The following is a 26,192-nucleotide window of genomic DNA, read 5'->3' on the forward strand; positions in this document are numbered from 1 at the left end:
AATCAGTTTATAAAAACCCATTCCAAAAGTCCCGGGACTTTCCACCAGGATACACTTCCCAAAGGAAATTCCATCAATACAGCTCTTAAACTGGGATGCGTGCTGGACTCACCTGGGAAGATTTTTTAAAACTGTGATGCCTGGGTCTTGCCCCCAGTGCAGTGATCTTCCTTCTGCCTGACATAGAAATGTCTCTCCCTTAGCACTCCCACTCAGTCTATGAGAAGCACAGTTCGGCACAGTCAGAGGTCTCTTCCGGTTGTCATGTCAAACTAACAAATCAGCATGGAGAAAGGTCACTATGTGCAAGGGGCTAACTAACTCTGGCATTCCAATTTCATCATAGAGGCTTCGAAGCTTAGCATTTATAAGGATGTCATCAAAACAGAAAAGGGCTAATCTAGTAAGCAGCAGAGAAAGAAAATTTTGTTTTCTTTGCTTTTTTTTTTTTTTTTTTTTGGCTCTGCCGTGCTGCATGTGGGATCTTAGTTCCCCAACCAGGGATTGAACTCATGCCCACAACAGTAGAAGCAGAGTCTTAACCACTGAACCACCAGGGAAGTCCCTAGATTTTGTTTTCTAATTGTAGTTTAAACAGAATTCTCAGCAACTTCACTCCTAGGTATAGAACCAAAAGAACTGAAAGTAAGTAATCAAACAAATATTTGTACAACTATGTTCATAACAGCAGCACTGTTCAAAATAGCCAAAAGGTAGAAACGACCCAAATGTCCATCAGCTGATGAATGAATAGGCACAATGTGATATATCCACTCAGTGGAATGTTATTCAACCATAAAAAGGGAATGAAATATTGATACATGTTACAACTTAGATAAACATTGCATACATTACAGTAAGTGAAAGAAGCTAGTCAGGGTTATGGGTTGTATGATTCCACTTATATGAAGAGTATTAAATCAACAGAAACAGAAAACATGTTAGTGGTTGCCAGGAGGAATGACTGCTTAATGGGTCTAGAGTTTCCTTTTGAGATGATGAAAATGATGTGATGGAAACAGATGTGATGGTTGTACAACAATGTAAACATACTAAATGCTAACTGAATTGCATACTTTAACATGGTTAATGGTTAATTTTATGTTTTATGAATTTTATTCAATAAGAAATAAATAAAAGGAAAAAACACCTAAGTAGTCTCCCTACTCATTTTGGAAAGTGAAAATGAAAGTTGCTAAGTCATGTCTGATTCTTTGAGACCCCATGGACTACACAGTCCATGGAATTCTCTAGGCCAGAAAACTGGAGTGGGTAGCCTTTCCCTTCTCCAGTGGATCTTCCCAACCCAGCAATCAAACTGGGGTCCCCTGCATTGCAGGCAGATTCTTTACCAACTGAGCTATCAGGGAAGCCCCAAAGTGAAAGTGAAAGTCGTTCAGTCATATCCGACTCTTTGTGATCCCATGGACTATACAGTCCATGGAATTCTCCAGGCCAGAATACTGGAGTGGGTAACCTTTCCCTTCTCCAGGGGATCTTCCCAGCCCAGGGATCAAAGCCAGGTTTCCCGCCTTGCAGGCAGATTCTTTACCGGCTGAGCCACAAGGGAGGCCATTTTACTCATTTTTAGCTAACATTTAATATTTCTGAATTTTAAAGAGTTACAAAAGATGTAATTTCTGGTGTATTATATTTCACTGATGATCTGCTGGCTGTGCTAAAACAGCAGCTCTCTGGTATACTATAAATAATGATAATTTAAAATAAAACTGTTACATCATTCTTTTAAATATATATCTATACAATCTTAATGCTCTAACTTGATACCCCATCATCTATTTGTAAAAATACATAAACTCTTCTTTAACTCTCAAATATTTTATTTATTTTTCCAGAGTTGCTACATTATTTTACTTAAAACATTCAGTTTTCAATAACAAAAAGCCACTTATGATATATACGAAGAAACCAGAATGTATGGCTCATACACATAAGAAAAAAGAACTATCAATATTTTCCTTAAAATGATACTGCCATTAAATTCCCCATGTATTTTTATCCTTGTGAGTTTTTTAAGTTTTTTGTTTTTGTTTTAATTTCCTGATACCAAGGGCTCCAAATATTAAAAATTTCTTCTGGATTGGATTATAATAATTGGTATTAGTATACATTTGTCAAAACAGCATAAGTATTATACATTTTTATATATAATACAATGATTAAACACAAAAATTGTTGACAATACAGATCTCTTAATAAAATGGATAGGGTTTTTTTTTTCCTGTTTATTCATGAATTCATGGGTAACTATTACCTCTTGCCAAATGAAAGAGTTCAGCATAAACTCCTATTTCTTGATTTTGCTTCTATATGTTCAAGCACTGTTCACATAAACAAGTGGATGGGAATACAGAGTTTTGTTATATCAGTGTCAGTCACTCAGCCCTTTCAAGGTATGTGCCAAAAGCCACCCAGTAGTTAATCATCAAAAAATTAGTTTCAGTGCTCTATCTGCTGACAGCTAAATTAGGTATTCCTTCAGTGAGTTTATTTTTTTAGACTCACTTTTTTAATCATCTTGTCATTTTTGTTATTGAAAAGTTTGTATATATAAATGTAGAAGAATAATAAAATGAACCTCGATGTGACCACTATCAAGCTTTAGACAATTTTGTCAACCTATGGCCAATCCTGTTTGATCTCTCCACGCTCCCCTCCCCAACTCCCACCCTTCACCACTGCTGGATTATTCTGAAGCAAATCCCAAGTATCATGCCATTTCATGTGTAAATACCTCTATATATAGCTCTAAGAAATCAGGACACATTTAGAAACAAACTAGTATCCCTAAACACTGTGAGTAATCTGGTATTCAGCCAACATTCAGATCTCTGGTTGTCTCATATGTGCTCTTGTTTTTTGTTTTGGTTTGGATTTTAGTATTGTTTTTTCAACTCAAGATCCTAACAATGCCCACGAATTGCTTTTGGCTAATATTTCTCTTGTCTCTTTTAATGGTAGATTCTTCTTCCTGTTTTTCTTTCCTCTCGTAAATGGGTTTGTTGAAAAACCAATATTTGGATCATTTTTCTTGTATGGTTTTCCACATTCTGGATTTTACTGTTACATCTCTCTGGCCTCTGTATTTCCTAAAAATTGATATTTAGGCTTGGTCAGATTCTGAGTTGATACTTTAGCAAGAATCCTTCACTGAGCAATTTTTCACTGCAAGTACGTAAAGTCTGGATGTATCTTTTTTTCATGACAGTACTAATCAGTGGGCTCAGTGTATCCACTCATTATCAAGGTACCCATCAGCTTTTCATCTAATGGTTTTAGCAGTCACTAGTGATCATTTCTTGGGGCTTCCCTGGTGGCTCAGAGGTTAAAGCGTCTGCCTGCAATGCAGGAGAGCTGGGTTCAATCCCTGGGTTGGGAAGATCCCTTGGAGAAGGAAATGGCAACCCACTTCAGTATTCCTGCCTGGAGAATCCCATGGACGGGGGAGCCTGGTGGGTACAGTCCACAGGGTCGCAAAGAGTCGGACACAGGAAGCCTGGTGGGCTATAGTTCATGGGATCCCAAAGAGTTGGACACGACTGAGTGACTTCACCTTCACTTTCAGTGATCATTTCTTAGATCCATCATTTCGTTACAAGTTCCTCCATTGATTTTGACGAAAACAAATCACTAACTTGCAAAAGAATTTGTTGCCTTCTTATTAGATTCACTCACTTTTTTAATTCCTGTAAACTAGCATAACTTTTAAAATTTCAAGAATTATTATACATAATTATTAATGTTGAGGATTATATAATCATAATGAATTATATGTTACTCCTTCACTTAAGAGATACCTTAATTTGATAAACTCAGAAGATATTGAGAAAATAAAAATATTAACTCTAATGTATCACAACCAACTCAACATTTTTCCAATAAAAATAATTTTATCTCACCCCACATTTAAAATACATTTTTTGTCAAAAAATCTTAAGAGATTTATGTCGTCCTATTTATGGAAAATACTCATCATAAAACCTAACTGGCAACTCTGATCCTCATTTTCAAATCAATAAACTAAATCAGAGATAATTTCTCTGACTTTTAATATCCCAGTAAATGTGTTAATAGGCATTTTGGGGGACTATATAAAAATTACTGAAAAATAAAATGTTCAAGCTGGTTTTAGAAAAGGCAGAAGAACCAGAGATCAAATTGCCAACATCTGCTGGATCATCGAAAAAGCAAAAGAGTTCCAGAAAAACATCTATTTCTGCTTTATTGACTATGCCAAAGCCTTTGACTGTGTGGATCACAATAAACTGTGGAAAATTCTGAAAGAGATGGGAATACCAGACCACCTGACCTGCCTCTTGAGAAACCTGTATACAGGTCAGGAAGCAACAGTTAGAACTGGACATGGAACAACAGACTGGTTCCAAATAGGAAAAGGAGTATGTCAAGGCTGTATATTGTCACCCTGCTTATTTAACTTATATGCAGAGTACATCATGAGAAATGCTGGGCTGGATGAAGCACAAGCTGGAATCAAGATTGCTAGAAGTATCAATAACCTCAGATATGCATATGACACCACCCTTATGGCAGAAAGTGAAGAAGAACTAAAAAGCCTCTTGATGAAAGTGAAGGAGGAGAGTGAAAAAGTTGGCTTAAAGCTCAACATTCAGAAAATTAAGATCATGGCATCTGGTCCCATCACCTCATGGGAAATAGATGGGGAAACAGTGGAAAGAGTGGCAGACTTTATTTTGGGGGGCTCCAAAATCACTGCAGATGGTGACTGCAGCCATGAAATTAAAAGACGCTTACTCCTTGGAAGGAAAGTTATGACCAGCCTAGATAGCATATTAAAAAGCAGAGACATTACTTTGCCAATAAAGGTCCATCTAGTCAAGGCTATAGTTTTTCCAGTAGTCATGTATGGATGTGAGAGTTGGATGGTGAAGAAAGCTGAGCACCGAAGAATTGATGCTTTTGAACTGAGGTGTTGGAGAAGACTCTTGAGAGTCCTTTGGACTGCAAAGAGATCCAGCCAGTCCGTCCTAAAGGAGATCAGTCCTGGGTGTTCATTGGAAGGACTGATGTTGAAACTGAAACTCCAATATTTTGGCCACCTCATGTGAAGAGTTGATTCATTAGAAAAGACCCTAATGGTGGGAAGGACTAGGGGCAGAAGGAGAAGGGGACAACAGAGGATGAGATGGCTGGATGGCATCACCTACACAATGGACATCAGTTTGGGTAGACTCCAGGAGTTGGTGATGGACAGGGAGGCCTGGCATGCTGTGATTCATGGGGTCGCAAAGAGTCGGACACGACTGAGCGACTGAACTGAACTGAACTGAAATCATGAAATAGATTTTGTAAGATACATTACTAAACACTAAGATTTACAAATTATTCTAAATGTGAGTAAATTATATGAGCCCCTCAATAATGTAACTCATATAATTTATTCACATTTAGAATAATTTATAAAAACAACATAATAATGCATTTGTCATCAATTATACTTTAAGGTAATGTGCAGTTAACAATGTAAGTTGTTTATAAAGCAAGAAATATAAGGGAAAATATGGCATTTCTTTGATGTTTGCATGTTTGTATATCAATGCTAGGTGTTCAACTTTTGAAAATAATTAAATAAAATGATATATGAATATCACAATTAACTTTACTAATTTTGCTTCATATCATGATTGAACTTTTTCTATGAAAGAGAAATGTATATATTGCACTAATTTGTCCAGCCTTTATGTCATTTTATAAGAGAAAATAAGATGAGGATTGACTGCTATTGGAATAAATATTTCATTATATGTTTTGATAAAATTGCCTTCATGAACTACCAGACTGATGTGCAAAAAATCTGGGAGAAATCACATAAAACTTTTGTTGGTAAGTTTATCTAGTATATCTTGAATAATTTATTAGTTCCAGAACACATGTCTCATTGAAAAAAATCAGCATTTTAACTTGTACCAATCCTTTCCATAAAAGACATGTCCTGGATTGAGGATTCAATGGAATCCTTAAAAACAGGAAAGGCATTCTGAGGAACTGATGTTTGCTTTGCTTCCATGAGTTTGTTGTTAGGAGTGAGGCTTTCTTCAATAATAAACTAGAGACAAAAGAGATGAAGTCATTCCTACCCTATTATCACACTCCATAATATCTGAATTCAGAATATTCCAATGCAGGCTTATTTCTTCCAATAAAAAAAATACAAGACAGTGGAAGACATATTGTGGGCAGTTTGTTTTTGCTCTTGGACTAATTATTCAAGGAGCCTTTTCAGAAATCCGTGTTTTCAAGTGTCCCATTGTGTGGTGCCTCAGAGGTTTTCCTGGGGGCAGTCCAGGGCAGAGTAAGAGTATTTAAGGTCAGATTATGAAAGAGACTTTGGAAAGGGAAAAGCCAGGACAAGTCTTGCCAAAGATCTCATGACGGGAAGGGATACATGTATATGTATGGCTGAGTTCCCTCGGCAGTCCACCTGAAATTATCACAATGTTGTTAATTGGCTATATTCCCATAAAAAAATTAAAAGTTTTTTTTTAAAGATGTCATAGCCAGTAAGTGACTTCTTTTGGAATAGCACCTTCTGTCTACAAATGCATCAGCGTGAGAAAATACTGAGAAAACAACAAAAGCAGAGCACAAGGAAACCATCAATTTAACTAAATACCAGCAAATACACACGAAGTATGAAGCATATCTAGCATGTATATTCTAGAAAACACATAGGATACCTACATAGATCTAAGTTTATAGTACACTCAAATTGTTTTTAAATCATTTTCTTAACAGTAACAGAGGCCAAGAAATATTTTCTCAGTCTACTCCACCAAAGCATGACTTAACATGATTTAACTGACAAGGAAAAGAAACAAAAACCTGAAGCCAGGAAAAGGTAGTCTCTGTCCTCAAATGCACATTCATTCTTGACTGTGCAGTGATCTATGACGTATTTCCCATTTCTGTAACCACCCTGCAAGGTGATGCCCCAGCTGCAAGGAATGCTGCTGACCAAGCAAGGAAATGTGCAGAAATAATTACATTTCAGGAGCTTCGGGGGTGGGGTTTGTTTTTGTTTTTGCTTCACTTGAAACAAAGCCTTCATTTATTTTTTGACTAGTAATGCAAAAGTTATTACAAAAGAGGTTTCTTGTCCACTCTTTTTCTCTTCCACGCTGTTCCTTTTGCCAGAAGTAATCAATGAGAAAGAATTTAAAACATGAAATCCATTGTAATTCTGTCCATGGAAGCGGCAACATGAGATAAGCCACTTGGGGCTAATCTGAAGCCCAGGAAGTGTTTGGGTACCGTAAAACCTTAGTTATGGAAGACTAAGTATAGAAAGTTGGAAGCAGGGTTGAGATAAAAAATGCCATGGCACACAACTCTTAAATTCTAGAGCTGAGAAAAAACTTAGAAATTATCTAACACATCTATTCTCAAAGAATTTGGCCTCAGGGCTCCATAATACTTTATTATTATTTCTTAATTTATTTTTGGCTGTGCTAGGTCTTCATTGCTGCATGTGGGCTTTCTCTAGTTGTGGGAAGCGAGGGTTACTCTCTAGTTGTAGTGCGCAGGCTTCTCATTGCAGTGGCTTCTCTTGTTGCAAAGCATGGGCTCTAGGGTGCATGGGCTTCAGAGCTGTGGTACATGGGCTCAGTGGTTGGGGTTCCCAGGCCCTGAGCACAGGCTCAGTAGCTGTGGCACATGGGCTTAGTTGCTCCCCCATAGCATGTGGATCTTCCTGGACCAGGGGTCAATCCTGTGTCTTGTGCTTTGGCAGGTGGATTCTTTATCACTGAGCAACCAGGCCCATGATACTCTTAAAGATATTGAGAACTCCAAAGAGTTTTTGACTATGTGGGCTGTATCTATGGCCATTTACCATATTAAAAATGGACACTGATGAATTTTTTAAAATATTTATCAATATAATTTTTAAATGATATTAAGCACATTGCATGTTAACATAAGTATGACTTTCTAGGTTAAAAAAAAACTATATTTTCCAAAACAGAAAAAAACAAGTGAAAAGATTGGCATTATTTTTGAAAATCTTTTTGAGTGCCTGACTTAACAAGAGATAGCGGGATTCACACCTCTGCTTCTGCATTCTAGGTGTTTGCTGTCACATGGCATGGAGTCTCAGGGAAAATTCTATATACATACAAGAGCGGTTTTGAATGAACAGACTCAACTGTCTTGGGAACCTCAGAGGTTCCTGCATCACAGTTTGAGAACTACCAGTCTGATGTAATTTAGGATTACACTTTCTGTTAACGCCAGTTATTAGCAATGTGAGCTTCAGCAAGTTACCTGATCTCTCCACACCTCATCTTCCTTAGCTATGAAGTCAGACCAAAATAGTCTTTTTTATGACTACGTGGATTCCTATAAATGTGTTTCCTCATAGTCATTTAAAATATATAAATGAGGAGGCGGTCCTAATATGGCAGAGGAATAGGATGGGGGGAACACTTTCTCCCCCACAAATTCATTGAAAGATCATTTGAACGCTGAGCAAATACCACAAAACAATTTCTGAACACCGGCGGAGGACACCAGGCACCCAGAAAGGCAGCCCATTGTCTTCGAAAGGAGGTAGGACAAAAGATAAAAGATAAAAAGAGAGACAAAAGAGTTAGGGATGGAGACCTGTCCCGGGGAGGGAGTCTTAAAAGAGAAGTTTCCAAACATCAGGAGGCCCTCTCACTGGCGGGTCTGTGGGGCGTTTTGGCATCTCAGAGGGCAACATAACCGGGAGGAAAAAATAAATAAATCAAACCCACAGATTACGGGTCTAACTACAACTTCCAGAGGAAAAGTAGCCCAGATACTCGCATCCGCCACCAGCAAGTGGGGGCTGAACAGGGAGGTGCGGACTGCACTGCTTAGGGTAAGGACCCCAGGCCTGAATACCTTGAGGGCAATCTGAGGGAGCTAACGTGAGATAGCAACCCAAACCATGGGATAGCCAGAAATGGAGAAAAAAAAAAAAAAAAACGGAGGAAAAAGAGAGAGAGAGAGAACTTCCCTGGGAAAAGTTCTAACCTAAGGCACTGCCAGCCCGCTCACAGAACAAAGGACTGAGCGAATACCAGAGGAGAGCTAGCTGGCTGTGGACAGGCCCATCCCCCGCTGGAGGCAGGGAGGCAGGCGGGTGCCAGCCAGAGCTGGAAGGAATGGGGCAAACTCGGCCCCAGAGATGGCATCCCCTACCAAACTGCACGCAGGTTCTCAGTTGCTAACCAAGTCTTCCTGGGATCCGGTTGACATCTGTCAGGGGAGTCACAGCCAGAGATCAGCTCCCCAGAAGACACACAGCACACCACCCAGGAAACCGAGCAGCTGGGACCGGGGAGGTGGTCAGACGCACCTCACCTGGGGGTGTGTGCTCGACAAGCACCTGGTCGCCTGAGCTGCTTGGACCTGGGAAGGGCACAAAACGCAGGCCCAACCGAGACTGCGCCCCTGTGGAGCACCTGAGAACCTGAACCTGAGCGGCGTAGATTCGGGAAGTGCATGCAACCCAGGGCCCACCCCAGAAAGTTCCCCAGCAGAGCAGCCTGGAGCCTGAGCAGTGTAGACCGGGAAAGCACACACGCCGTGAGTAGGGGCAAACCAAGTGTGGCCCAGGCACTGCGAGCACTCCCCACACCCACCAGTGATATTTTGTTTGCAGTGTTCCTCGCTCCCCGCAGCACAGTTGAACAAGTGAGCCTAAATAAATGACACCTTCGCCCCCTTGTGTCAGGGCGGAAGTTAGATACTGAAGAGACTAGCAAACAGAGGAAGCCAAAATAAACCAAGAAAAGGGTAGGGCTCTGGAAGTGACAGGTGCAACAGATTAAAAGCCTGTAGTTAACAGTGACTACATTGGAAGGGACCTATAGACTGAGAAGAAGTATAAGGTGGGACAAGGAACTATCTGAAACTGAACTGATCACCCACTGCCCTCAACAGCTCCAGAGAAATTCCTAGATATATTTTACTATTATCCTTTTTAAATTTCTTTTTAATTTTTTTTAAGTTTTTTATTAATCCTTTACTTTTCATTTTTAAAACCATTACCTTGAAAAAAAAAGACCCTATTTTTAAAGCAAATTTCCTATTTTTTTAATATAACTTTGGTGATTTTGTTTTGTTTTTTTAATATTGTATTTTTGAGAGTCTAACCTCTACTTTAGATTTTTAATCTTTGCTTTTTGGTAATTGTTATCAATTTTGTACCTTTAAGAATCCAATCTTCAGTACCCATTTTTACTTAGGAGTGTGATTACTGGCTTGATTGCTCTCTCCCCTTTTGACTCTCCTTTCTCTCCCCCAGGTCACCTCTATCTCCTCCCTCCCCCTTCTCTTCTCTACTTAACTCTGTGAATCTCTTTGTGTGTTCTGGGCTGTGGAGAAAACTCAGGGAACTAATCACACGCTAGACTGGTTTCTCTCCTTTTGACTCCCCTTTCTCTCCTCCCGGTCACCCCTATCTCCTTCCTCCCTTTTCTCTTCTCTATGGAACTCCGTGAACCTCTCTGAGTGTTCCAGACTGTGGAGAGCAAATAGGAAATTGATTACTGGCTAGCCTGCTCTCTCCCCTTTTGATTCCCCCTCTGCTCCTCCTGGTCACCTCTATCTCCCTCCTCCCTCTTCTCTTCTTCATGTAACTCTGTGAACCTCTCTGGGTGTCCCTCACTGTGGAGAATCTTTTCACCATTAATCTAGACATTGTGTCATTGGTGCCGTATGGATGGAGAAGTCTTGAGGCTACTACAAGAATAAGACTGAAAGCCAGAGGCAGGAGGTCTAAATTCAAAACTTGAGATCACCAGAAATCTCCTGACTCCAAGGACCATTAATCAACAAAAGCTCATCCAAAATCCTCCATACCTACAATGAAACCAAGCTCCACCCAAGAGCCAACAAGTTTCAGAGCAAGACATACCAAGCTAATTCTCCAACAAAGCAGGAACATAACCCCGAGCACAAAAATATAGGCAGCCAAAAGTCACACCAAACCCACAGACACCTCAAAACTCACTACTGGACACTTCATTGCACTCCAGAGAGAAGAGATCCAGCTCCACCCACCAGAACACCAATGCAAGCTTCCCTAACCAGGAAACCTTGACAAGCCACTCGTCCAACCCTACCCACAGGTAGGAACCTTCACAATAAAGAGGAACCACGAACTTCCAGCACACAGAAAGGCCACCCCAAACACAGCAACGTAAACAAATGAAAAGAGAGAAATATTGAGCAGGTGAAGGAACATGATAAAAGCCCACCAAACCAAACAAAAGAGGAGGAGATAGGGAGTCTAACTGAAAAAGAATTCAGAATAATGACAGTAAAAATGATCCAAAATATTGAAAACAAAATGGAGTTACAGATAAGTAGTCTGGAGACAAGGATTGAGAAGACTCAAGAAAAGTTTAACAAGGACCTAGAAGAAATAAAAAAGAATCAATCAATAATGATTAATGCAATAGCTGAGATCAAAAGCACTCTGGAGGAAAACAATAGTAGCATAACTGAGGCAGAAGATAGGATAAGTGAAGTGGAAGCTAGAATGGTGGAAATAAATGAAGCAGAGAGGAAAAAAGAATTAAAAGAAATGAGGACAACCTCAGAGACCTCTGGGACAATGTGAAATGCCCCAACATTCAAATCATAGGAGTCCCAAAAGAAGAAGACAAAAAGAAAGGCCATGAGAAAAATACTTGAAGAGATAATAGTTGAAAACTTCCCTAAAATGGGGAAGTAAAGAGCCACCCAAGTCCAAGAAACCCAGAGAGTCATAAACAGGATAAACCCAAAGTGAAACACCCCAAGACACATGTTAATCAAATTAACAAAGATCAAACACAAAGAACAAATATTAAAAGCAGCAAGGGAAAAACAACAGTTAACCCACAAGGGGATCCCCATAAGATAACAGCTGATCTTTCAATAGAAACTCTTCAAGCCAGAAGGGAATGGCAGGACATACTTAAAGTGACGAAAGAGGAAAACCTACAACCCAGATTACTGTACCCAGCAAGGATTTCATTCAAATATGAAGGAGAAATCAAAAGCTTTACAGACAAGCAAAAGCTCAGAGAATTCAGCACCACCAAACCAACTCTTCAACAAATGCTAAAGGATCTTCTCTAGACAGGAAACACAGAAAAGGTTTATAAACCTGAACCCAAAACAACAAAGTAAATGGCAACGGGATCATGCTTATCAATAACTACCTTAAATGTAAATGGGTCGAATGCCCCAACCAAAAGACAAAGACTGGCTGAATAGATACAAAAACAAGACCCCTATATATGCTGTCTACAAGAGACCCACCTCAAACCTAGGGACACATACAGACTGAAAGTGAAGGGCTGGAAAAAGATATTTCACACAAATGGAGACCAAAAGAAAGCAGGAGTAGCAATACTCATATCAGATAAAATAGACTTTGAAACAAAGGCCATGAAAAGAGACAGAGAAGGACACTACATAATGATCAAAGGATCAATCCAAGAAGAAGATATAATAATTATAGGAGCACCGCAATATGTAAGACAAATGCTAACAAATATGAAAGGGGAAAGTAACAGTTAACACAATAATACTGGGAGATTTTAATACCCCACTCACACCTATGGATAGATCAACAAAACAGAAAATTAGCAAGGAAACACAAACTTAAAATGATACAATGGACCAATTAGACCTAATTGATATCTATAGGACATTTCACCCTAAAACAATGTATTTCACCTTTTTCTCAAGTGCACATGGAACCGTCTCCAGGACAGATCACATCCTAGGCCATAAATCTAATCTTGGTAAATTAAAAAAAAAAACTGAAATCATTTCAAACATCTTTTTTGATCACAATGAGGTAAGATTAAATGTCAACTACAGGAACAAAACTATGAAAAATACAAACATATGGAGGCTAAACAACACACTTCTGAATAACCAACAAATCACAGAAGAAATCAAAAAAGAAATCAAAATATGGATAGAAACAAATGAAAATGAAAACACAACAATCCAAAACCTGTGGGATTCAGTAAAAGCAGTGCTAAGGGGAAGGTTCATAGCAATATAGCCTACCTCAAGAAACATGAGAGAAATCAAATAAATAACCTAACTCTACTAAAGCAACTAGAAAACGAAGAAATTAAGAACCCCAGGGTTAGTAGAAGGAAAGAAATCACAAAAATTAGGGCAGAAATAAATGCAAAAGAAACAAAAGAGACTATAGCAAAAATCAACAAAGCTAAAAGCTGGTTTGTCAAGAGGATAAATAAAATAGACAAATCAGTAGCGAGACTGATCAAGAAACAAAGGGAGAAGAATCAAATCAACAAAATTAGAAATGAAAATGGAGAAATCACAACAGATAACACAGAAATACAAAGGATCATAAGAGACTACTATCAGCAACTATATGCCATTAAAATGGACAACTTGGAAGAAATGGACAAATTTTTAGAAAAGTATAACTTTCCAAAACTGAACCAGGAATAAATAGAAAATCTTAACAGACCCATCACAAGCACAGAAATCAAAACTGTAATCAGAAATCTTTCAACAAACAAAAGCCCAGAACCAGATGGCTTCACAGCTGAATTCTACCAGAAATTTAGAGAAGAGCTAACACCTATCCTACTCAAACTCTTCCAGAAAATTGCAAAGGAAGGTAAACTTCCAAACTCATTCTATGAGGCCACCATCACCCTAATACCAAAACCAAACAAAGATGCCACAAAAAAAGAAAACTACAGGCTAATATCACTGATGAACACAGATGCAAAAATCCTTAATAAAATTCTAGCAAACAGAATCCAGCAACATATTAAAAAGATCATATATCATGACCAAGTGGGCTTTATCACAGGGATGCAAGGATTCTTCAATATTCACAAATCAATCAATGTGATACACCACATTAACAAACGAAAAGATAAAAACCATATGGTTATCTCAATAGATGCAGAGAAAGCCTTTGACAAAATTCAACATACATTTATGATAAAAACTCTCCAGAAAGTAGGCATAGAAGGAACAAACTTCAACATCATAAAAGCCATACATGATAAACCCACAGCAAACATTATCCTTAATGATGAAAAATTGAAAGCATTTCCCCTAAAGTCAGGAACAAGGCAAGGATGCCCACTCTCACCACTACTATTCAACATAGTTTTGGAAGTTTTGGCTATAGCAATCAGAGCAGAAAATGAAATAAAAGGAATCCAGATTGGAAAAGAAGAAGTAAAACTCTCACTGTTTGCAAATGACATGATCCTCTACATAGAAAACCCTAAAGGCTCCACCAGAAAATTATCAGAGCTAATTAATGAATAAAGTTGCAGGATATAAAATTAACACACAGAAACCCCTTGCATTCCTACACACTAACAATGAGAAAACAGAAAGAGAAATTAAGGAAACAATTCCATTCACCATTGCAACAAAAAGAATGAAATACTTAGGAATAAATCTACCTAAAGAAACAAAAGACCTATAGATAGAAAACTATAAAACATTGATGAAGGAAATCAAAGAGGACACAAATAGATAGAGAAATATACCATGTTCACAGATCGGAAGAATCAATATTGTGAAAATGGGTATACTACCCAAAGCAATCTATAGATTCAATGAAATCCCTATCACTCTACCAACGGTATTCTTCAGAGAATTAGAACTAATAATTTCACAGTTTGTATGGAAATACAAAAAACCTCAAATAGCCAAAGCAACCTTGAGAAAGAAGAATGGAACAGGAGGAATCAACCTGCCTGACTTCAGGCTATACTACATAGCAACAGTCATCAAGACAGTATGGTACTGGCACAAAGACAGAAATATAGATCAATGGAACAAAATAGAAAGCCCAGAGATAAATCCACGCACCTATGGACACCTTATCTTTGACAAGGGAGGCAAGAATATACAATGAAGAAAAGACAATCTCTTTAACAAGTGGTGCTGGGAAAACTGGTCAACCACTTGTAAATGAATGAAACTAGAACACTTTTTAGCACCATACACAAAAATAAACTCAAAATGTATTAAAGATATAAATGTAAGACCAGAAACCATAAAACTCCTAGAGGAAAACATAGGCAAAACATTCTCCAACATAAATCACAGCAGGATCCTCTATGACCCACCTCCCAGAGTAATGGAAGTAAAAGCAAAAATAAACAAATGGGATCTAATTAAAAGCTTTTGCACAATGAAGGAAACTATAAGCAAGATGAAAAGACAGCCTTCAGAATGGGAGAAAATAATAGCAAACGAAGCAACTGACAAGGAATTAATCTCGAAAATATACAAGCAGCTCCTGCAGCTCAATTCCAGAAAAATAAGTGACCCAATCAAAAAGTGGGCCAAAGAACTAAACAGACACTTCTCCAAAGAAGACATGCAGATGGCTAACAAACACATGAAAAGATGTGTAACAGCACTTATTATCAGAGAAATGCAAATCAAAACCACAATGAGGTACCATCTCATGCACGTCAGAATGGCTGTTATCAAAAAATCTACAAACAATAAATGCTGGAGAGGGCGCAGAGAAAAAGGAACCCTCTTACACTGTTGGTGGGAATGTGAACTAGTACAGCCACTATGGAGAACAATGTGGAGATTCCTTAAAAAGCTGGAAATAGAACTGCCATATGACCCAACAATCCCACTGCTAGGCATACACACCGAGGAAACCAGAATTGAAAGAGACACGTGTACACCAATGTTCATCACAGCACTGTTTACAATAGCCAGGACATGGAAGCAACCTAGATGTCCATCGGCAGACGAATGGATAAGAAAGCGGTGGTACATATACACAATGGAATATTACTCAGCTATTAAAAAGAATGCATTTGAATCAGCTCTAATGAGGTGGATGAAACTGGAGCCTATTATACAGAGCAAAGTAAGTCAGAAAGAAAACCATCAATACGGTATATTAACACATGTATGTGGAATTTAGAATGATGGTAATGATGACCCTATATACGAGACAGCAAAAGAGACACAGATGTAAAGAACAGACTGTTGGATTCTGTGGGTGAAGCCGAGGGTGGGATGATTTGAGAGAATAGCATTGAAACATGTATATTAACATATGTGAAATAGATCGCCAGTCCAGGTTCGATGTATGAGGCAGGGTGCTCAGGGCTGGTGCACTGTGATGACTCTGAGAGATGGGATGGGCAGGGAGGTGGGAGGGAGGGTCAGGATGGGGAGTACATGTACACCCATGGCTGATTCATGTGAATGAATGGCAAAACCACCACAATACTGTAAATTAATCAGCCCCCAATTAAAATTAAAAAATTAAAAGCAAAACAAAACAAACAAACTCTTGGAAAAAGAAAAAAATAGATAACTAATAAGAACCTATTATATGGACAGAGACCTCTGTGATTACAGTACTCTGTAATCATCTATACAGGAAAAGAATCTGAAAAAAAAGTGAATGTGAACTGATATCACTGATTCATTTTGCTGTACACCTGAAACTAACCCAACATTGTAAATCAACTATACTCCAATAATTTGTTTAAAAAAAGGAAAAAAAAACTCAAGAGGTTAAACACAAATAAATAAATAAATAAATAAAATATATAAGTGAGATGATACTCATATGTGTTTAATACAGTGCTTGAGAAATCACTCAAATGACGGCTCTTCTACTACTGTTGTTAATATTTGATATTAACAACATGCCAAGCACTGTGCCAGGCACCAAGAATCATATCAAAGTAAGATAGCCTGAGTCATTTAAGAATAGGGGAGATAAAATAAATATATAACTGTAGAACAAAAACTTATGTCAAGAATGAGAGAAAGAGGGAGTGGTCCCACTCATTCTCAACACACATTAATGAATTGCCTCCTCTGTTCCAGGAGCAATAGCTGGTAGGAGGCCAGTATATTGGAGAAGAAGGATAGCAGGAGGTAAGCAGGGGTATGGAGAGATGGGGGTGGCCCATGGACACATGGTGTAGGTCTTGGTAGGCCAGTGTGATCTGGGATATAAGGAAATGTTTTATCAGAAAGCGGCATTGAGTTAGAATCTAAGAAGAGGTAGGGTTTGAGAACAGAGTTGACAATGAGGATGAAAAAAGAAAGCAAATAAAAGCTGGCCCTGAAAGTCAACATTCAAAAAACTAAGATCATGTCATCCAGCCCCATCACTTCATGGCAAGTAGATGGGGAAAAAATTGGAAGCAGTGACAGATTTTGTTTTCTTGTGCTCCAAAATCACTGTGGGTGGTGACTGAAGCCATGAAATTAAGAGATGCTTGCTCCTTGGAAGAGCTATGACAAACCTAGACAGCATATTAAAAAGCAGAGACATCACTTTGCTGACAAAGGTCCTTACAGTCAAAGCTATGGTTTTTCTAGTAGTCATGTATGGATGTGAGAGTTGGACCATAAAGAAGGATAACAGCTGAAGAACTGATGCTTTTGAATTGTGGTGATTAGACTCTTGAGAGTCCCTTGAACTGCAAGGAGATCAAACCAGTCAATCCTAAAGGAAATCAATCCTGAATATTCATTGTAAGCTGTTGCTGAAGCTGAAGCTCCACTACTTTGGCCATCTGATGTGAAGAGCCAACTAACTAGAAAATCCCTGATGCTGGGAATGATTGAAGGCAGAGGGAGAAGGGGGTGGAAGAGGATAAGATGGTTAGAGAGCATCACTGACTCAGTGGACATGAATCTGAGCAAACTCTGGGAGGTAGTGAAGGACAGAGAGTCTGACATGCTGCAGTCCATAGGGTCGCAAAGAGTAGGACATGATTCAGGGACTGAACAACAACACACATTCTTTCCTCATCCAACAAACATTTGATTTTTCTACCAAGTTTCCCACATTGTACAAACTAAGGACCCCTCCTTTCAAAGAAGGTATCTTGCATTTGACTGTTTTAATAAAAAAATATATGATTCAGACTTCCCTGGTGGTACAGCGGATATGGACAGCCAATACAGGGGAGGCAGGTTCGATCCCTAGTCTAGAAGAATTCCCACATGCCACCAAGCAACAAAACCCGTGCACCGTAACTGCTGAGTCTGCTCTCTAGAGCCCAGAGCCACAACTACTGAGCCTGTATACTGCAATTACTGAAGCCCATGAACCTAGAGCCCATGCTCCACAATAAGAGAAGCCACCACAATGAGCAGCGCACTCACTGCAACTAGAGAATGTCCATGTGCAGCAATGAAGACCCAGGGCAAACAAAAATAAACATAAATTAATTAATTAAAAAATAAATAGATGATCACTTAAAAAAAACTAGAATATACTAAAACTAGGTGCGCAAAAATGAGAAAATAAGAACCTAAATAATACCCCTCATCCAGAGAGCACCATTTCAGGGCCAGGATTAAGGTGAGGTGAATTTTGCCTCAGGTGCAAAATTTAAGAGGAAGGGGAGGCGCTAAAAAAAAAATCAGTAATATCTTAATTTTTTAAAAAAACAAAACTATTGTAAAGAAAGTCCAGGATGATACAATACCTAAGTTTTAAATAAAGGCAGGCTCCACCCCTGTGCATGCCCCACTCAGCCTCACTGACTGTGCACAGTTATTCCCTGTATGTTCCCTCTTCCCAGCAGATCCATTCTCTGCCCTCCTCTGCCCAGTTCTGGTTCCCCCTGGGCAGACTGGCTTCTTTGCCTTCTGGCTTCCAGCTGGGCTCAGCCATTAGGAGGCACCTATTAGAAACTGGAGGGTGGGAGGAGAGAAAGGTTGGCATATGTCTCTCCCCACTCCATCCATTCCCATCATCCACTAGAAGGAGACCCTGGGGTTGGAGCAGCTGGGGCTACTTGGGCCCAGCTTTGTCATAGACCTGAGGAGTTCAGTGGGGAGCTGCACACCTGTGCCGGGTTCTTTCGGCATCCTGAGGACAGGATGTGTGTGAAGCTTCGGGACTCAGCTTTCCCAAGGTCCACCTGCTCATTTCGGTCCTAAGCCAGTTGACCAGTGGTTCTGTCCACAAGGAACTTGAAGAAGCTGGGAGAGCAGGCCCACCAGGGGAGACTTCCTCCTCACCCCCTAAGTAAATTGTGCTCTTTCATTCAGTCCTCACCACCTGCTGGTTACATTTCATGCCTGTCTGACTGCAGATTTGAGAAGTTGGAAGGAACGTTCACCATTAAAAGAAACCACATCCTGGTGCCCAGAGGAGTTAGCCCTCTCTGCCCCACTCTCCCCCGGGGTGGGGGGGGGCCTGCTCAGGAGGCAGTGGGTGGAGGAGGATGTGGAGGGGAAGACAGCCAGACCTCCTCAGAAAAAGGAAAGTTCTCACAGAAATGTGAGAAAACAAGGGCAAAGTGAAGTGAGGAGTGAGCATCCACGCTGGAAAAACAGGAAGGCAGAAAAAGCAACTGTGCCCTGAGGGACACCCAGGAGGGGTCCAGGTGGCACGAGGAGAGAAAAGCAGGCGAGAAGCAAGCAACACAGCAAGTCGGCACGGGAGCTCCTGCAGTGAACACCATTCCCCTGATGGCTACTGCAGGGCTGTGAAAACTCCTTCTCAAACAGTTTAAAGCAGGAAGAAAATGAATCTAACTGGGGATGGTTTTAGGTGTTGCCCCTTTATCTTGTGCTTAGCCTGTTAGCTGGATTTAGAATCCTCTTCCTGGCCTTTAGATTCTCTCCCCATGGATTCCACAACACCCTCAACACTCTTGTGGTCCAACAGGGCAGAAAGACATATAAAACAATGTGCATAATTACAGAAATTCGTACAACCCAGAGAATGATCACTTCAGTGGGGGAGGGGGGGGAGACTGAACTGAGTGTGGATAAGGAAACGTTGCACAGACAGTGCATTGTCTGAACAGGGTTTAGAAGGCTTAACAGGAGCTTCTTTCGTGACTCAGACAGTAAAGTATTTGCCTGCAATGCTGATGACCTGGGTTCGATCCCTGGGTTGGGAAGACCCCCTGGTGAAGGGAAAGGCTACCCACTCCTGTATTCTGGCCTGGAGAATCTCATGGATAGAGGAGCCTGGCAGGCTACAGTTCACGGAGTCACAAAGTGTCTGACATGACTGAGAAGCGAACACACATCACTAACATAAGATTTTTGATATTTTTCCTTCCCAATTCTAAGTTCTGCTTAAATAAACAGTGACACATACCTGGTAATACAATCAATGGATTATGAAACATCTTTTGAGGACAAAACGACACCCTCACACCTGAAAGGTAAATGCAACCACGACACAGGTGAGATGTACTCTTAAGAGCTTAGAATAGTTTATTCCAATGTTGATTTTGGTTTTGGTTACATGGAGTCTCATTCATCCTTCCAACTGACCTCTACACCAGGCTCTCATTAGTTTTTCACAGAACTAGACTAGCAGGGGCCAGGGGAGTGTATCAAAGGCAAAATAGAATAAAATGAGACAACCCAATGGTTGATGGGCAGGGTGGGGTGGAGAGGACCATTCATGCACCTCCAATAGACAAAGGCTAAGACAGTCAGGGAGAGAACAGCAAACTTTCTGATTTCAAAATAATTCCTTGGTCATTTGCATCCAGCAGAAATCCAGACTTATTCAAGACATGGGATTTAACAATAAACGGAAACAGGGACTAACCTGGTGTTACACTGGGTAAGAATCTGCCTGCCAATGCAGGGGACACAGGTGTGATCCCTGGTCTGGGAAGATCCCACATGTTGCAGAACAACTAAGCCCATGAGCCACAACTACTGAGCCCATGTGCCACAACTACTGAAGCTTGTGTGCCTTGAGCCTGTGCTCTGCAACAAGAGAAGCCACCACAATGAGAAGCCTGAGCACTGCAACTAGAAAGTAGCCCCCACTCTCCACAACTAGAGAAAGCCCATGTAAATTAATTAATTAAAAAATGGGAACCGAATCTGAATAACATAACTTTGTATTAAATTATTTGATATTACTGTTAGCCATATGTCTGCAAAAACCATCCGTACACCATGCTGCTAGAATCCAACAGCTAGGACTCACCCAATCCTTCATTATGTCACTCCCTTGCTCAAAAATTAACTATCCCCTGATGAGAAAAAGATAATGTGAAAATGCCCCTAGCCTTATATTCAGGGATTTCCACAACTGGGCTCCATCCTGCTCTACTACTCTCAGACTTTTTGTTTGTTTTTAGTTTTGTTGTTTTATTATTTCTTAGAAAAAAACTCTCTTCTTCAGCAAAACTAGTTTGCTCAGTGTCCCTAAAACACGCCCAACCATATGATTGTTGCTGACCTTTTATAACGATAATATTCTTGCCTTCCCACCCCCATACTTGACTAGGCTATTAGATATTTTTCCTCTATAGACTCCTAGCAGAAGTTCTCTCTCCTTTTTATACTCATACAATTTTTTTTTTAAGAAATGCAAGTTTCTTGACATGATTTCGGAAATGTCTGTAGTTAACAATGGTTTAATATTATGTACCGAAGATAACAGCAAGGATCTCTAGACCAAGTCATATCCAGTTACTTACACTCTAACCTTTAAAGTATACTTGTAGGATTTAGATTATCTTTAGATTGATCTATAAAACATAATAAATTGTAAAATCGATTGCCCAATGTTTAAGAAATTGCCACTGTACTTGACGTGGAAAAGTGCTTTTATCTGTGATGAGAGTTTATTACGTACTGTAGCTTCACATATCTTGTTGAACCAGGTTTTCCATGGGTGTGTCTGTTTGATTATGTTGTTTAATTTGGGGGAATTTTGCAACTGTTGTGCATAAAGCAGTGAGGCCCTTTGTGAAGGCTGAACAAAGGTTCATTCATTCATGCCTTTACAAGCTTTCACTGAGCACCTTCTATGTGCCAGGTACCATGCTAAGTGCCAGATGTATACAGATAAAGGTGTCCTGTACTAAACGAGTTCCTTAACATTAGTTCAGGAGACAGGGTTAAGGCTTGTGACAGAGCTACACCCAAGGGGCTCTGTGTCAGTGATCCAATGCCATAATAATGCTGAGTACCAACCAAGCCCATAATTTTAGTGGATGAAAGAGTAACTGTTACATTTCTTATGCATCTGGAGTGGTTGCCTAGGCAGTCCTGCCAATTTTGGTTGGGTTCAATGAAGTGTCCAGGGGTTAATTACTGTTGGTTGATCTAGGATGGCCTCACCATGTTGATTCATCTCTGTTTCAAGGGTCTCATCCTTCAGCAGGTTTGTTCTCATGGCACTGGCTTAGACATAAGAGGAAGAGCATGCTCAACTAACTGCACAAATGATTTTTAAGCTTCTGCTTTAAACTATCCCATTGGTCAAAGCAAGCTGCATGGCTGAAACTGGAATCAGAGTTATACAGCACAGGGCATAGATCAGAGATGGGAGAATTGGGGTTGTCACTGCCAAGTACTCTAGGTTCTGAATACACATACCAGAGGCACCTAACTCCACCTAGGGAGATAAGGAATGGCTTCTCTAAGAAGGTGGTGCTGACTTGAGCAGAATTTTGAAAGAGATGATGGAAGTTAGCTAGGGAATAAAGAAGATGCTTTAAACAGAGTGACCCACATAAGCTAGTATAAGTACTTCCACATGTTTGCCTCACAGATGCATATACCCTTTGCCTGTGAACCTTTTCCTCCTTTCCCATTTGAAATTTAGATGTGCATTCTAGACATGTGGCAACCTTCTTATGACCATGAGGCAATAAGTGTCAGGTTGAAGATCTGCAGAAAGATGGCACTTAACAGCAACATCAAGTCACTGTAACAGCCCTGACTATACCCCAACTTCTTTGTCAACTGTGTCAGCTGAACATAGATGCAAAAATACTTAACAAAATTCTAGCAAACAGAATCCAACAACATATTAAAAAGGTCATACACCATGACCAAGTGGGCTTTATCCCAAGAATGCAAGGATTCTTTAATATCCGCAAATCAATCAATGTAATACACCACATTAACAAATTGAAAGATAAAAACCATATGATTATCTCAACAGATGCAGAAAAAGCCTTTGACAAAATTCAACATACATTTATGATAAAAACTCTCCAGAAAGCAGGCATAGAAGGAACATACCTCAACATAATAAAAGCTATATATGACAAACCCACAGCAAGCATCACCCTCAATGGTGAAAAATTGAAAGCATTTCCCCTAAAGTCAGGAACAAGGCAAGGATGCCCACTCTCACTACTACTATTCAACATAGTTTTGGAAGTTTTGGCCACAGCAATCAGAGCAGAAAAAGGAATAAAAGGAATCCAGATTGGAAAAGAAGAAGTAAAACTCTCACTGTTTGCAGATGACATGATCCTCTACATAGAAAACCCTAAAGACTCTACCAGAAAATTACTAGAGCTAATCAATGAATATAATAAAGATGCAAGATACAAAATTAACACACAGAAATCCATTGCATTCCTATACACTAACAATGAGAAAACAGAAAGAGAAATTAAGGAAACAATTCCATTCACCATTGCAATGAAAAGAATAAAATAAATCTACCTAAAGAAACAAAAGACCTATAGGTAAAAAAACTATAAAATATTGATGAAGGAAATCAAAGAGGACACAAATAGATGGAGAAATATACCATGTTCATGGATTGGAAGAATCAATGCAGTGAAAATGAGTATACTGTCCAAAGCAATCTATAGATTCAATGCAATCCCTATCAAGCCACTAATGGTATCTTTCACAGAACTAGAACAAATAATTTCACAATTTGTATGGAATACAAAAAACCTCGAATAGCCAAAGCAACCTTGAGAAAGAAGAATGGAACAGGAGGAATCAACCTGCCTGACTTCAGGCTATACTACATAGCAACAGTCATCAAGACAGTATGGTACTGGCACAAAGACAGAAATATAGATCAATGGAACAGAATAGAAAGCCCAGAGATAAATCCACGCACCTATGGACACCTTATCTTTGACAAAGGAAGCAAGAATATACAATGGAGAAACGACAATCTCTTTAACAAGTGGTGCTGGGAAAACTGGTCAACCACTTATAAATGAATGAAACTAGAACACTTTTTAACACCATACACAAAAATAAACTCAAAATGGATTAAAGATCTAAATGTAAGACCAAAACCATAAAACTCCTAGGGGAAAACATAGGCAAAACACTCTCCAACATAAATCACAGCAGGATCCTCTATGACCCACCTCCCAGAGTAATGGAAGTAAAAGCAAAAATAAACAAATGGGACCTAACTTAAAAGCTTTTGCACAATGAAGGAAACTATAAGCAAGATGAAAAGACAGCCTTCAGAATGGGAGAAAATAATAGCAAACGAAGCAACTGACAAAGAATTAATCTCAAAAATATACAAGCAACTCCTGAAGCTCAATTCCAGAAAAATAAATGACCCAATCAAAAAATGGGCCAAAGAATTAAACAGACAGTTCTCCAAAGAAGACATACTGGCACAAAGACAGAAATGTAGATCAATGGAACAAAATAGAAAGCCCAGAGATAAATCCATGCACCTATAGATTTTGTTTGTTAGCCATCGATGGCTATAGATAGCCATCGATGGCTAACAAACACATGAAAAGATGCTCAACATCACTCATTATCAGAGAAATGCAAATCAAAACCATGATGAGGTACCATCTCACGCATGTCAGAATGGCTGCTATCCAAAAATATACAAACAATAAATGCTGCAGAGGGTGTGGAGAAAAGGGAACCCTCTTACACTGTTGGTAGAAATGCGAACTAGTACAGCCACTATGGAGAACAGTGTGGAGATTCCTTAAAAAACTGGACATAGAACTGCCATATGACCCAGCAATCCCACTGCTGGGCATACACACCAAGGAAACCAGAATTGAAAGAGACACATGTACCCCAATGTTCATCACAGCACTGTTTTTAACAGCCATGACATGGAAGCAACCTAGATGTCCATCAGCAGACGAATGGATAAGAAAGCAGTGGTACCTATACACAATGGAATATTACTCAGCCAGTAAAAAGAATACATTTGAATCAGTTCTAATGAGGTGGATGAAACTGGAGCCTATTACACAGAGTGAAGTAATCCAGGAAGAAAAACACCAATATAGTATACTAACACATATATATGGGATTTAGAAAGATGGTAATGATAACCCTATATGCAAGACAGCAAAAGAGACATGGATGTATAGAACAGTTTTTTGGACTCTGTGGGAGAAGGCAAGGGTGGGATGATCTGAGAGAATAGCATTGAAACATGTATATTATCATATATGAAACAGATCACCAGTCCAGGTTCGATACATGAGGCAGGGTGCTCAGGGCCAGTGCACTGGGATGACCCAGAGGGATGGGATGGGGAGGGCAGTGGGTGGGGGGTTCAGGATGGGGAACACATGTAAACCCATGGCTGATTCATATCAAAGTATGGCAAAAACCACCACAATATTGTAAAGTAATTAGCCTCCAACTAAAATAAATACATTTTTTAAAAATGTGTCAGCAAAAGGAACTTGATAAAATCCCCTGAAGAATTACCTTGTTCTTCAGTATTTTACACCCCACCATGACCTCCCTTTCTCCCTTCAATCAGAGCCCCCATTCCTTTGGTCAAGTCAACTCCAGAAGCTTTGCATCATTTGCAACAGTGGTAACATTTTTCTCCAGAGAAATTATTTATTCCCAGAGTGACGTTTCTAAATTTCTAGAATGTCAGGTGCTCTGGATAAGACAACATCCCTCCCCGGGCCTCATCACCAATAAGAGTAAATATGGGTGAACCTTGGATTCTCCTGGCAGGTCCTTCACACTTCCCTTTCCTCAGTACCCAAAGTCTGGCCAGCATTACCTGCCTTGAAATCATCATTATCTGTCATCATGATTCTCTTTATGCTGGATTATGCTAGTCACACAAGAAGCCCAGGTTTCTAGGTCATTCCTTATCCCTTGCATTACATTTAATCCCAAATGGTCTTTTACATCCTGTTTCCTAATCTGATTTCATACCCTCTCTATCTCCTGAAACTCTTCAGGAATTGGTTGTTGGGATCAGTAAAATCCTTCTTTTCTCAAAGTCTCTGAATTTTCCCTTCTCCTTGCTCTAAAGGAAATCTGGCTCCTCTTTGAGGGCAATGCTTCCTCTGTAGCCCTCTCATGGGGTGGCTGTGTTTCTCCCACACCCTGCAGTGGAAGAGGTGTCCACTTTGTCCTTATTGCTACTTCCA

The 26,192-nt window shown here is 39.7% G+C and overlaps 1 protein-coding gene across 6 annotated transcripts in view; it reads right to left on the minus strand.

The window, feature by feature from the left end:
* ZNF19 (zinc finger protein 19) overlaps positions 1-26,192 on the minus strand; it is a 102,640-nt gene that overhangs the window by 24,416 nt on the left and 52,032 nt on the right. Inside the window, exon 1 of one of the 6 annotated variants that reach the window (XM_070451056.1) lies at positions 113-3,749. The exons of the other annotated variants lie outside the window; for them this stretch is intronic. The gene's annotated coding sequence lies outside the window, so the exon portion shown is untranslated. Of the gene's footprint in view, positions 1-112; positions 3,750-26,192 lie in introns of those variants that run through there. 6 annotated transcript variants of the gene reach the window in all.

The sequence above is a fragment of the Odocoileus virginianus genome, chromosome 20 (assembly GCF_023699985.2).
Source record: "Odocoileus virginianus isolate 20LAN1187 ecotype Illinois chromosome 20, Ovbor_1.2, whole genome shotgun sequence".
Taxonomy (NCBI): domain Eukaryota; kingdom Metazoa; phylum Chordata; class Mammalia; order Artiodactyla; family Cervidae; genus Odocoileus; species Odocoileus virginianus.